Source organism: Prionailurus viverrinus, chromosome B1 (assembly GCF_022837055.1).
Source record: "Prionailurus viverrinus isolate Anna chromosome B1, UM_Priviv_1.0, whole genome shotgun sequence".
In the NCBI taxonomy this organism is placed as follows: Eukaryota; Metazoa; Chordata; class Mammalia; order Carnivora; family Felidae; genus Prionailurus; species Prionailurus viverrinus.
Window position 1 is genome coordinate 130251766 of NC_062564.1, and position 14524 is coordinate 130266289.

General features: G+C 33.9%; 1 protein-coding gene and 1 pseudogene across 2 annotated transcripts in view; both read right to left on the minus strand.

Annotated features, from left to right (window-relative positions):
* CCSER1 (coiled-coil serine rich protein 1) overlaps positions 1–14524 on the minus strand; it is a 1330630-nt gene that overhangs the window by 227038 nt on the left and 1089068 nt on the right. The window lies entirely within an intron of this gene.
* On the minus strand, positions 5300–6622 carry LOC125163750 (eukaryotic translation initiation factor 3 subunit E-like; annotated as a pseudogene).

Consider the following 14524-nt stretch of genomic DNA (forward strand, 5'->3'; position numbering starts at 1 on the left):
TAAAACATTAAAAAAAAATTTAATAACAAAAAAAAGAAATTTGGCAGAAAAGAAAAAGTGTTAATTTTTATTTTTATTTTATTTTTTTTACTATCAAGTAGGCGATATTTTACTATAGTAAAAATATCTGGCTATAAAATTGTAATACATATTTAAAATGTATTATTTAAAACTTCACTTTTTTTAAGTTTATTATTTAGAGAGAGAGAGTGCACACATGCATGCAAGGGAAGAGCAGAGAGAGGGAAAGAGACAATCCCAATCAAGAGTCAAACACCTAACCAACTGAGACACCCAGGTGCCCCTATTTAAAATATATTATTTCACAAGATGTTAACTAATTCAAAAATCCTCACTATCTTTTATTAGCTTGCAAAAGCACCCAGATGTCATTTACTTGGTTACATTTGAAAGTGTACTAATTTGTTACTTTGTTCAGATAAGGAAGTAGGGAATAAACCAAGATGTTTGAATAACAACATAAATGCATGAAAAGCATGAATCAAATAATTCTTGTTCATGGAAACCAAATAAAATGAATAAAAGAAAGATGCGTTTATCAGTGGGGAAAGTGTTTAGGGAAAGTACATGTAACTATGCCTGGAAATAGGGCATTATCACCTACATGTGATTGATAATATTAGAAGAAAATATGAAATCAATTTTATTGAGTTATATGTGTAGAACTCTATGCTGAGTTAAGAATTTCTTGTCAGGTGATGAGAATAATAGAACTGAATCATTAACATAAAATGCTGAATAATCTATCTTTTTCATTTTGTTTTAATGGGAACAAAATGGAGAAGACATGTCATACATACGGGGTGACCTGAGAAACTTCAATATATTTAACAGTGGTAAAAATATACTTCAATGCTTATATTTTGCTGACTTTTTAAGGTATTAGCACTTACCATTTGAATACAGCTTTATGAAATAATGGTTAATACATCTAGCTATATATCAGGCTGCCAAGGTTTAAATTGTACCCTGTTTCTCATTTAACTCTAGGACCTTATTAACTTAGTAAGCCTCTCCAGGTTTCTCTTACTTCATCTAGAAATGAGTATGGTAATATTAACTATCTTATAGTGTTGCTGTAAATATTAAAAGTGTTGAGCACCTGGGTGGCTCAGTTGGTTAAGCATCTGACTCCTCTTTTGGTTCAGGTCATGATTTCCTGGTTCATGAGATCAAGCCCTACATCGTGTTCTGCGCTGACAGTGTAAGGCCTGCTTGGGATTCTCTTGGGATTCTCTCTTTTTCTCTCTCTCTTTCTCTCTCTCTCTCTCTCTCTCTCTGCTTCTCCCCCAGTCTCACACTCTCTTTCTCAAAATAAATAAACATTCAAAAGTGTTAATACATGTTAAATGCCTATGGCGGTGCTTGACACAGAGTTAATCTTCTAAAGTTTAATTATTTCTATTACATATTTCTTTTGTATCATTGCTTTTCTCTTACAGCAGAGATAATAAACCTTAAATATTAAGTCAAATGTTCATATTTAAGGCTTATTATCTCTTCAGTAAGAGGAACACTAGATACTGTGCACTAAACTTCTCAGAATAGTTGTGGCTTTATTTAATAATTAAAATATTAAAATTATATTTCCCCAATTTTTCCACTTCTAGAGCCTAAGTCTTTGTTAGTTTCTTCCCCTCTAATAATAAATTTATTTTAAAATCATTCATCTTAAATCACAACATTTCTCTACAATACCTAAAAATACTGTTCATATGTTTTACTTTATCTTTCACACAAACAAATAGCTACTTAGGGACTTAGATTTGGGAACATTTGGTGATAATATGAGTCAATATAGATTTAAAGGCAGGCTTCGGATTCCATATCAAAAATTTGAATTCTGACTCCAATTCTTATGTGACCTTAGGTGAGCTACTTATTTGAGAATTTACTTTCTGTAAAATGAGACCCTATTATAAACTCTGCAAGTGTATTGTGAATATCAAACAAGAAATGTTCACAGCTTGCTTGACACTCTTCTTGCTTGGTCTCTGGGATATAGTAAACACTATTAATAAGTACTAGATGTATTTATTAAAGAATAAAACAAAAGTGAACATATTATTAATTGGCAAAATTTATGTTTTCTTTCTACAGAAATGTATCTAAATATCTTCAGCTAAATTTACTTAATGAAGGTTTTTAATCATTGGATTTTAAGCCTACTCACTTTTATGCCATAAAACAGATGAATTTATAGAAATGCAGAATTAAAATTTTCTTCCTGGTAAGATTTAATTTTATCCTTCCCTCTTATCCTGTGCCCTTTCCTACTTTAATGTAGACTCACAAGAATATTAAACATAATCTGAAAAAGACATACAATGCCAAAAGCAAAGTAAAAAGCTTTATAATTTCCAAATGAAAGAAATGTACTCAGGAACTATCATTTTATTCTAAATACATACCCTAAATATTAAAGGGTACTTTCAATTGTATTCAATTTTATCTATCAGAAAATATTAAAACTAGTTTTAAAAATAACTGTAGTTTGGGCGCCTGGGTGGAGCAGTCGGTTAAGCGTACGACTTCAGCCAGGTCACGATCTCGCGGTTCGTGAGTCCGAGCCCCGCATCAGGCTCTGGGCTGATGGCTCGGAGCCTGGAGCCTGTTTCAGATTCTGTGTCTCCCTCTCTCTCTGCCCCTCCCCCGTTCATGCTCTGTCTCTCTCTGTCCCAAAAAATAAATAAAAAACGTTGAAAAAAAAAAATAACTGTAGTTCATTATATTCTGAACCTAAAAATTAGAACTTTTTAAAATCCATAGTTCTTTGTAGTGCCAAGCATATCACCCTATATTGCTGTATTCAATCCACAGCTGAGAAAAGAAAAAAAACCGCAGAATTATTCAGTGTATATTTTGCTTCCCATTGATAACTATGCCCTTTTGTAGTTTTCAATTATAAGGAGGTAATTATGAAAATAAAATAAAAAACTAAGTCACCCTGGAAAGCAATGATATAAAAACAAAGCCAAAGGACTGGACTGAAATCGTTTTAATAAACTTTGTAAATGTTGAGAATAAAATAGTAGAAGACAGAAGAATGAAATCACAGCCCAGCCCTCTGAGATCTGGGCTGCAAATTTACCACGCTACTCCACAAGTCATTTAATATTTTCATTAAAATGAAAAATTTAACAGGAGTTTCAATTATGTCCATTATGCCCAGGAGACCAACTTTTGAAACTAGGCCAACAGATCTTGACTAACTGATAAAAGCTAAATGGTTTTTTATATTAATTTGTACATTATTAAAGCCAGACAGAAATACTTAAAAGAAATTTAAACTGATCGGGTTCCATTTCACTGAGTTCCCACAAGTTCATATTCTGGTACCCACTGTGAATTGATATAGAAATTCCTGTGTATGAAATAAAAAGATAACGTGAAATCAGAATCTCAAGAAGTGCAGAATTAACAATAAAAAAGATGAACACACTGCACACTTTCCATTAAATTAGGGCACCAGGATAAGTTATGATTCTTTATAATAACTTATCAAAGTATGGCAAAAGATAGTTTGTATAACTTGATGACTTACCAAATTAATGGCATTTTAAGATAAATTTTTTCTCTTTCTTATGAACACATAATTTTCTGAGACGAGTAAGAACTAGGCATTTAAGAAACTGAAAATTATAATCCTCAAATTAATGAAGTCATATATGTTATCCTTGAAGGCTACAGCAGATAACTATTGTTTTTCTCAGCTAGCATCTAATTATCCTTCATGAAACCGTATCCCAGTTTCCCTCTGAGGGAAAACATTCTTCCTCACATTTAATTCAAAAATATTTTGTGGAATTCACTTATACTTAAATCAGGACTACCGTTTTGTTAAGCACTGTGATTGGTTCACTAGTGTATATTTATGCTATCAGAACCAAAAGAACACCATGAGCCTTCTGCTGTGGGTACTGGGAATGAAAAAAAGTAGTACTTGCCTTTGGACAGAAATATGAAGGATGTGGGATGTTTCAACTACTGCTGCCATGTTCTTACCATGCAAAGCCGGAGACTGGAGTCTAACAGAGCAAAAAACGGAGCCAGGACATTAAGAGATGCCAAAAATTGAGAGCTCTGTTTATTTCTAAATACAGCTGCCTCAAGGCAGCCCTACTCCTAACATTCACTCTGATTAAGCAACTAGGACTTGGCTTTCTCTCACTTACAGAAAAATTTGATTCAAAAACAAAACTTCTTAAATGATCCAAAAAAAAAAAAAAAGGCTCTATATAGGAATAATTTAAACTAATTAATTAATATTCTCATTAATTTAATTTAATATTTACTACCTATCCATTAGGTACAGCAAGTACTAATAATACTAATAATACTAATAATACTGGTAATACGGCAAGTACTAAAACTTGATTTAGAATCCATTTTGAATGATTTTATCTTTCATTTTTTTTTCCCTAGGACATCAAGTCTTCTTAAAACAAAGATGTACTCACCTGATATAATTTGAAGATTCCTAAACCAAAATAATTTTAGCATTGAAATAGAATTCTATAGGATAGAATACTTACTTCTTTTCAGTCATGTTTGATATACTGACACTACATAAAATGTCATCTCCATAAAATGTCTCATTACATGGAAACATCAAAACAAATTAGTCATGAATTAATACAATCTTTCAGAACTGGTTGGCTGACTAGATAGATTCCTTAAAAACAAAACAAAAGAACAAAAATAGGAATAGTATCTTATGGTACAATGAATAAATTGTTTATTAGGTAAAGCACGAACTCTGGGAGAAAAGCTGGGCTTAATATCTACCTCTAACAGTTACAATATCATGACTTTGTTGACTTTCTTAACCTTTTAAGGCATTATTCTCTCATTTGTAAAGGGAATAAAATCACGCAAACTGTATGGATTTTGTAAGGATGTATGTTGTAAGGAATATACAGCATGTAGTACGTGACCTGATAAATAGTTATCATCCAATAAATATTGGTTTTAAAATTACTATCAAAATAATGTAATATTAGAATAAGTTGCGAGGTTTGAGAGAAAAAAACACAAACACTGAAATAAAAAATAACCTGGCTTAATTTTTCTCATGATTTCAGTAATTTTTTAATTACTTTGTACTTGGATGCTTATTATATTCTTTTCTTTTTTTTTTGAAACACAGCCAATTTTATTCAAATTCCCCAAAATTTATACTCAATATGTTGTTTCTAAAATATATATCATCCTTTATATATGATTTTATTATTTCATCTTTATTTTATAGTTTTTTCATCTTGTCTTCTACAGTTCTTCAACAGAAGCCAGAGTCCTGCGTTGCCCAGTTAGGAGCCTCTGACCTACTATTCTAAGTTTCTTCTCAATATTCATGGCCAATATCTGATTTCTAAATGAAAGACTTTTGGTCTTTTCAGTCACTTGCTGATAGGGTAAGACTGTATTGTTACCCATAACCACATGACCTAATTCAGAATCAATCTTGGTATCCAATCTAGCATTTCCAATCAAATTTACAATCCACCTTTCTTCAGGAGTCATGTATCTTCTGGAGGTTGTCTGCCAATACGTTAATGATGATACACTGGTGGATGCGACAAAAAGTCTCAAATATGAAGAGATGAGCATTTTCAATGAAATCCTTAAGACAAGCCACCAAGAAGTCATTCACAAGTCCTGATTCACATTCAGTTTTTTCTGAGTCCCATTAAAGTCAAAGTTAACATGAAAGCAAGCATTCAACAAATTCTGTAATTAGGTCTTCATATGTGTAAGACTCCTGTTGAATAACTTTAACCAGATCTTTTAGCACCATTCAGTGTTTTCAAATATCTTTGCTATGAACGGCTGTAGTCAAATAGCATAGAAAATATGGATGCATTGTTTGAATTGCTTTAAGATACTGTGGCTGGTAAAGGAAGAGATCAGTAATGTTATCACGCCCTTTGGGTTGTTGACGAAAACAGAGACCAGTGGATGGCCATCTTTGCTCTTGAAGAAACTCAAGTAGGGGAACTCACAGAATTATTTCCTATGGTCTCTTTTAATCATGTAAGGTCTTCCGTAGCTGCATCCCAATTCTGCATTATGATCTCAAACGCCAGTTTTCCCCAGAGTGAACTCAAAGCATTTTTATCTGTTGCTGGAACCAACATTCTAAAGAAGTAAAGATACTCTGATGCTCCAGAATAATTCCCACATTCATATTGGAATCTTGCAGACCTGTAGAGTGTATCTAAATATTCCTGTCTAAAACTATGCTTGTCCTCTGTGTAGTCAAACAGCATCTAACCATCTGATTGACTGCACCTGCCTTGTAGTTTCTGGATCTTCAAACATCTTCACAATTGGTTCTGTTTCTACCCAAAGCTGTTTCAGTTGTATAACCACTGTGGTACTTTTCTCTCTCAAAGCATGTGGAATATCATCTGAATAAAGATTTTTGTATATATCCATAGCAAAGTATACCTTGCTGGTATCACTGAGAAAATCCAATTTCCCTTGTAATAATTCTTTTTTCATTATATATCTCTTTTATGGATAGAAACTTGAGCAGTGGAAAGACTAGATGCAGATCCAAAAAGTGTATGATGTGATTAGTCAAGTAGTATTCCACCATTTTGTCAAAGAAAGGGTCATTTTATAATTATTTCTTTAAAAATTTAGAGAATTAAAAATTTAGCACCATTCTTAAAATATTTAGAATTATCGCACAATTGAGAAAATGCAACTATGTAGAAATCAACTTATAACAGATTATTTTCTTTAATATTGCCTTTTCTTGATATTATCTTTTTAAGTATGACATACAAGAAACTTATTATATTACCAAAGCTGTGAAGCACTGATGGAGTCCAAAAATCAAAGAAAAATTTTTAAAAAGATAGTTCTCAAACTCTTTGTATGGTATGATGGGGAAAGCAAAAGAAAAATTGAATGGTAAATGAATAGTAGTCTTCAAGTAAATGCAATATTTTTGGTCAAAATGTCTGTTTTTCAAAAGACTGCCAAGTGGCACTTAAAAAGTTTGTGCTTTCTTAGGACAGATAAAAATTTATATTTAAAGGCAAAAGTACATTAGCCTGTGGACATCACAGGGAATTTTGATGGTTTCCGGTTTTCTGATCTTTACTTTGGGGAATATGCTAATAACATTTAACCAGAGAAATACTGAAAAACTGCATTAACTGGTTCCAAGTTCTATGTGAAGTATTTTACATTATTTAATGTGCAGCATTTGTTCTAATTCTTACCTACAAGCCAGTCATTATATGTAAACTTAGATTTTAAGTGTGTTTTAGCTTATTTAACATAATTACATTTTGATCTTATTTCAAGGCACTTTAAGAGATTTTAAAACTTGTGCTTCCTTTTTTGTTCTTCTATTAATTATAATAGGTCAACTTGTTTATGTGGTCATTTATCTTGCTATTTTCACTGCCCTCACCTAATTTCTAAAAAAGTATCACATGATGACTCTTGAACTTTGATTCTTCCAGAATTAGAGTTGTTTTCTTAATGCCCAAAGTTATGTCCCAAGGGACAATTCTCTGGACTTTTATGATATGCTGTAAAGAATCTGAAATAGAACGATTTTCAGTGCATATTGCTATACCCTCCTTCATAAGGCTAGAGCATGCCTTGCACAGAGGATTCACCCTATGTTTTGTAGCATTGTCATTAATAAAACTCTTGTATTCTCAACTTAGCTTTTGTAATAAGTGTTATAATATGTAATGGCAGACAGCACAGCCCTGGCTGCAAAGGCTGCTAGGGAAGTCTAGGCTGGAGAGAAAGAAGGTTCAGAAAAAATCTGGAGAGATTTACAAAACTCATCTAGATAATAAGATTATCTACCTACAGGGTAGAGTCAGCATTCAATCCGAAGGGGCTAAACAATCTTTAATCTGATCAAGGCTATTCTCAAGGGGTTTAGGGGGACTAGAAGGACAAAGCCATTGGGTTTGGTTAGGTGCTTAGAGACTGGACCTAAAATATTGAAAATATTGTTTTTATCTCACCTCCACCACCACACACACCTCCCTGCTATGTAATTTAAAATTTATACAATAACAAACTTGAATACAGTCTTTAAAAAGTACGGGGTCTCCCATCATGAGTTAATTTTTTTTTAATATAAAATCCTCATACATTAGTAACTTTACAAAAAGGCATAATCTGGGGTGCCTGGGTGGCTCAGTCGTTTGGGCGTCCGACTTCAGCTCAGGTCACGATCTCGCTGGTCTGTGAGTTCGAGCCCCGGGTCGGGTTCTGGGCTGATGTCTCAGAGCCTGGAGCCTGCTTCCAATTCTGTGTCTCCCTCTCTCTCTGCCCCTCCCCCGTTCATGCCCTGTCTCTCTCTGTCTCAAAAATAAATAAACGTTAAAAAAAAAGTTGAAAAAAAAAACCAAAAAACAAAAAGGCCTAATCTTCTCCCAGGGAATGTTGAAAAAAAATCTCCCTAGTTTTTGAGAGTGTCTGTGTTTACAGCTATCATGATTGAGGAGGAAAAGCCTGTAGGAACAGAACAAGATGGTTTTATCCAGGTTCACCCGGCTGGAGCTTAGAGTCCAAATTCAGACTCAGAAATAATCCAGAATAGGAATGAGGAACAAGGTGAATGCAAAAGGGCCAGCAGGCAAATCAGTCAGAGTCATCAGGGGTGAGGTGAAGCTGCAGCCCAAGTTCACAAGATAGAAAAGAACAACTGGACATCAAAACAGAAAAACAAAGCAGATTGCTTTCAGACATATTTCTTAAAGGGCTAGGCTGTCTAATACACTTCCAATTTTGATAAGGAACTAGACAGGGTTAATTCTATCAGATACAGCCTTTAGTAACATAAGGTAGTTAGACAAGACTTGACACAGTAAGATGATATGCTTCTTTTGTCTATTACCTGGCGTCAATGTCTGTGTGTTAAATTAGGAAATTTTACAGTGGATATTCATATATCACAAATAAGCATTCTTTTTCAAACATCTATTCAGTTCAAATAAATTCCTTTAAAAACATTTGTCTTAATTTTTCAAGAAAGATAGACTCTCTTCTCTTAACATCATTATAACAGCATCAGCAATCTAAACTTGACTTTTTCTAAAAGTGGAACATATTTTATAATTGTTAGAAAACTAACATCTGTCTCTTGTGAGGAACTGTAATTACAATGATCATCAACGTAATTGTGTAACAATTTCTATGAAAAAGTTACTACAAATGACCCTGTTTTAAATCAAGTCCATATGTACTTTATTTACATTTTTTAAATAAGGGGATGCATCCATATAGCTAATAAGGGAAGAGGTTCAATATATTCCTTTTTTTAATGTTTGTTTATTTTTGACAGAGAGAGAGGGAGAGACAGAGCACGAGTGGGGGAGGGGCAGAGAGAGAGGGAGACCCAGATTCAAAGCAAGCTCCAGGCTCTGAGCTGTCAGCACAAAGCCCAACGCAGGGCCCGAACTCACAGAATGAGAGATTATGACCTGAGCCGAAGTCAGACGCTCAACTGACTGAGCCACCCAGGTGCCCTCAAAATATTCCTTAATAATTAAATCAACACAAAATACTATATTACCCAGGCACTAATAGGTTTCTTTGATGGTAGAAATTTAGAGCTCAGTTAAGTTTAACATTATGTTTCTGCAATTTTGAAGGCAGATATTAATTTCAATAGTAATATAGTAATATTTTTATGAAAATACAAATCTAGAAGACTTATTCCATCTTAAACTCTAATTACAAAAAAACAGTTATTATTCAACTAATATTGACAATCTGTTTGAAATATGTATGATATCAATCAGCTTAGGCTTTAAGCCCTTTATGTCATGTCATTTTTTTTTAAGTTTATTTATTTATTTTGAGAGAGACAGAGACAGCATGGGGAGAGGGAGAGGCAAGAGGCAGACACTTAACTGACTGAGCCCCCCAGGTGCCCCTTATGTTATGCCAGTTTATCTCAAAAGTTAGTCTATTCCATATCTTCTCCAGTGAAAGTACTGAGTCTTTACTGTATATAAAAAGCATTTTATCAAAGATATTCCTTACATTAATTATGCCTCCAGTTACAGCAGTTTATTAAAGGAAAAGACAGACTCGATTTTGGCTCAGGTCATGATCTCAGGGCTCGTGAGTTTCTGAACGCTGCATGGGGCTCTACGCTGACAGCGTAGAGCCTGCTTGGATTCTCTCTCTCTCTCTCTCTCTCTCTCTCTCTGCACCACCCCTGCTCACATGTGGCAAAATCTCTCTTTCTCAAAATCAATAAATAAACATTTTTTAATTGTAGAAAGGAAAAGACATAGCATAGCAAATACCAGGCTATCTTTTTGTGCAGTGGTAGCTAAGTACTAAAGATAAATGATTTTATTGACCAGCTCTGTAGGATTAATTGATTTATAGATTATTAAATACTTGCACCTCATCAACTTCTATCAATAGGTAAAGATAAGTTCTAATTTTCAAACATACTCTTAGTCAAAGTAGAGTAAATGATACACATGCAAGGTGCACAGAAATAAAATGCATATATAATTACTCTTAGGCTGTATGTGTTAAAATGTAACTTGATGAAATAGAGATCTTAACAACAGTTAATGAATGTGTATAAACACAAACACCATTACAGTTGAATTTCAAATCTGTTCTTCTCTTACTATGTACACACACCTTCTTCCTTTATTCTCAGCTATGTTATATAAAAGTATGGCTCTGCTGAATTTGCTCTTTTCAATCTGCAACCAAAGCTATGAATAATAGAAGTAGGGGGTGGGAATGAGAACACAGCAAATGGGAAGTAAAATATGGCCAGAAAATGATTTTGTGATTTTTTATGTATGGTACGTTGTGAAAATGTATCCACAACTCAAACGACTTTGCATCATTGGCAGTGATGGTCGCATATTGGCAATCTTTCTTGTCTTTTTAAACTCTGAATCAATTCCCAGTCTACATGATTTAAGCATGTTTATGTCCCTGTTTCTTTGTGATGCTGCTAAAGAAATTACCACCATTGTCCACAATCACACTCAGCCTGACAGCTTCAATGCTGTCTTTCTTCACCTGAAATTTTTCCAGCTTTTCCTATAGGCATAAAACCAGTACCACTGAGAGAAGTTCTCATTTTTTCTCTTTTTGCTCATGTTGTGGATAATTGTTATAATGCTCCCTCTGTGCTTAGTCAAGGGAAACAATTTCCACTCCATTCCCTATGAGAGAAAGATCCCTTTCTCTAACCCTGCCTTATTTATTCCCCCCAACAGAATGAATAGAATGAGTGACTGTCTCATTCATGACATTGGGAAAATGCCCAATATGAATGCCCTGCTTACTCCTTTTGGTCCTCTCTCCTCTCCTTCAGACCTCCCTTCCTGATGTATTTTCCCCTTGAACAATAAACTCCCAGGGAATTGAGGGAGGCCAGGGAGTGAGGATGGCTGCTTACTCCTCTGTAACAGGGTAGGGGAGTTCACATACGGGTGGGGTGGGGAAATAGAAAGTACATTTTGGCCTCACTTTCTCCCTGTGACTCCTTTCCAGCTTTATTTGACCTTTACCTCCTTTACTGTAGGAACTATTTTCCCACTGGCTTAGAACACTTATAGCCTATGTAGAATATGGGGGCTCCAGGCTTAAAAATCCCAACTCAGAAATGACTATTCTAATTCCCGTGATATTAGAAAGAATACATACTACTTTTCCTCAGAATAACACCAGTCTTTCAACTAAAAAAAAAAAAAAAATTACAGAGGCAGCTGGGAGGTTTAGTTGGCTAAGTGTCTGACTTTGGCTCATGTCATGATCTCGAGGTTCATGAATTCGAGCATTACATCAGGCTCACTGCTGTTGGTGCAGAGCCCTCTTGGGATCCTCTGTCCCTCTCCCTCTTTCTCTGCCCCTTTCCCACTCCTGTCTCTCTCTTTCTCAAAATAAATAAATACACTTAAAACATACAAAAAATAAATTTAGAAGCCTTATTTCATCCCAGTGGGAAAACCCTTAGGATAGATTCAAGATGTACAAACACTGAAATTTTTTTGATTTTACATTCTTTCACATTCCAGCTCATGTTGGTTTTTATCTACCTGGTAAATATATCTTCCCCAGTAAGTGTGTTTTACATGTGAAAGAAACAAGAAACAGATATAATCTCATTATAGAGAAACCAACACACACACATATATGACTGGATACAAAAACTGTCCCACTCAACTACATGTCACACACATATGAAAATGCATTTGTTTGTCAACAGAAATTAAATGGTGCATATCTATTCAGACTTCTCTGATCAGTAAAAAGTGTTTTCTACCTTGTTTTGTAGGGTTTTTTGGGGTGTGAGTGTGTGTTGTTCTCCTTTTAACTTCCTCTTTAGGCTGATTTTGGATAGCAGCAACTGCTTTCCTCATGCCTCCCCACCCAAAACTGCAAACTATACAGTACATTGCATGTAGATGTTTATTGAATATTTTAATTTATTTAATGTATTAAGAAACACATCTAAGGAAAACCTTATGGATAGACTTATAGGCAAGACCCAAGCACACGTTCCCTGAGAAGCATGTGAAATGGAGATAACTATGATGCTGAATAAAAGACTGGATTTGAGAAGGTATGAGCAAGTAACATTTGATTAGAAATAAAGAGACTTGGAATAAATACGGGGGTACAACTGTCTAACAAAGTCGCCCCAGGATTTTGGCATTAAGTGTGCAGAATCAACATTCTCAGTAATCTCATAGAATAGCTATTCCATTTTCTCAAAGTTTTCATTACTTAATTTATATAAACTTTGGACTATTTAAAAATCACACTGAATATCCTTTCAATCTAACTCTTTTAAGTTGCTAAATTGTTTGATTTAACTCAGAAAAATCCTAAAAATTAAAAATTTTGTTCAATGGTTAGATTGTGCTTATTTTCCGAAACACATGAATAACTTCTCAGTAATTGTTTTACCTCTATTGTCAGTAAAATTTATTTTAAATGCAGAAAGGCTGCCATTTAATCTATTTTAAAAACTAATATGAAATGTTTTAATGTAATCACTCAAACCTAAGTTCGATCAATCAGAAAACAGTTCATTCTGCCTTGCTCTTTTGTTATTCATGTGTTATTTTCCTATAATATCAGATCCCAGCTCCTAGTTAATAGCTAAATTTAATCAGTTGTTTTAAACTATAAATTTCTTAACAGTATTATACAAATTACACATATAAATTGCATTATTGTTATTATATAAATGATGACATCACTTATTTATATACATGATAGCACCATAATTAAATTGGGTATATGTGATTGTATATTTGAACTCAAGGTGGTGGTCTACCTTACTCCACTTCAAGAACTGAAAGTTATGATTGAAGAAAATAGGAGATACAACATAATGTGAAGGTAAGTTGAAAAATGAAAATCCACATTGTGTTTTAGCCTTGATAATGGAAGGAGGGAGGGAGAGAGGGAGAGCAAATGAACATAATAGTAACATGATCTTTGCCTTCAGACTAAAAAGAAAAAAATGTTTTACAGATAGCGAGAGTCCTTCCCAGAGTTTATAATGCTTTCCTCAGCAAATAAGTTGATTGCAAGTGAATAATTTTTCAGGTGACATAACACTTGCAACTCTAGAAGACAACTCACATTTCCATTCTGAAGAGTTCTATGATAAACAAGTTATTTTATCTGATATACAGTGACAGATGATTAAGATAGTGCATTATACTGTATTCAGAATTCTTGTTTTCAAGACTATCAATCCAACCATAATGGTATGTTATAAAAGCATGTACACTCGGACAATTCCTCTCATAACAATAGCATTCCAAATGTTTCTGCAGATGTTTGGTGAAGATTGCTTTTGTGACAAGAATGGATGTTTAGATGCTTATAAGCATAAAAATCTAACACAAGAACAAGGAGAAACATTCTCCCACGAGAGTTAGATTTGTTCCTCTCAAGCAGTTTGGAACTAAAGTTTCAATGTGGAACACTGAATAGTAAGTTTTTATCCATATTCCAGAATAATGTATATTATATCACCATTTTTAATGGAGCAGAGAGAGTATCTCTCCCAAGAAACAAAGCTTTATTTTACTTTACAGGAAAAATGTCAAGACTTTACTATATAAAAAGTGGGTTCAGATTCCACTCAGTTATTTAGCAGCATGGCAATAGACAATGGGACTATAAACTAAATAAACAATATAAAAAGTTGATATTCCACCAACCTGTATTTGTCCATTAAAGCCACTGTTAAGCCTGATGGACATTGCAACTGCTAATACTCTTACTGTTTATTTCCTACTTCCTTCTGTAGCATTATAATAAGTAATCACAGTTGAGGCAAAGTGTTCTCCCTTTTTTTATTGGAACATACAGAATCTATTATATGCAACTACTGAAAAGTTTTTATATGAAAAACAAAACTTTCCAATAGCTGCATAACAAAAGGAACTAGAGACTCTGGTACCTAGAGAATTACGGATGCATTAATGATTATTTTCCATTATTCCAGTGT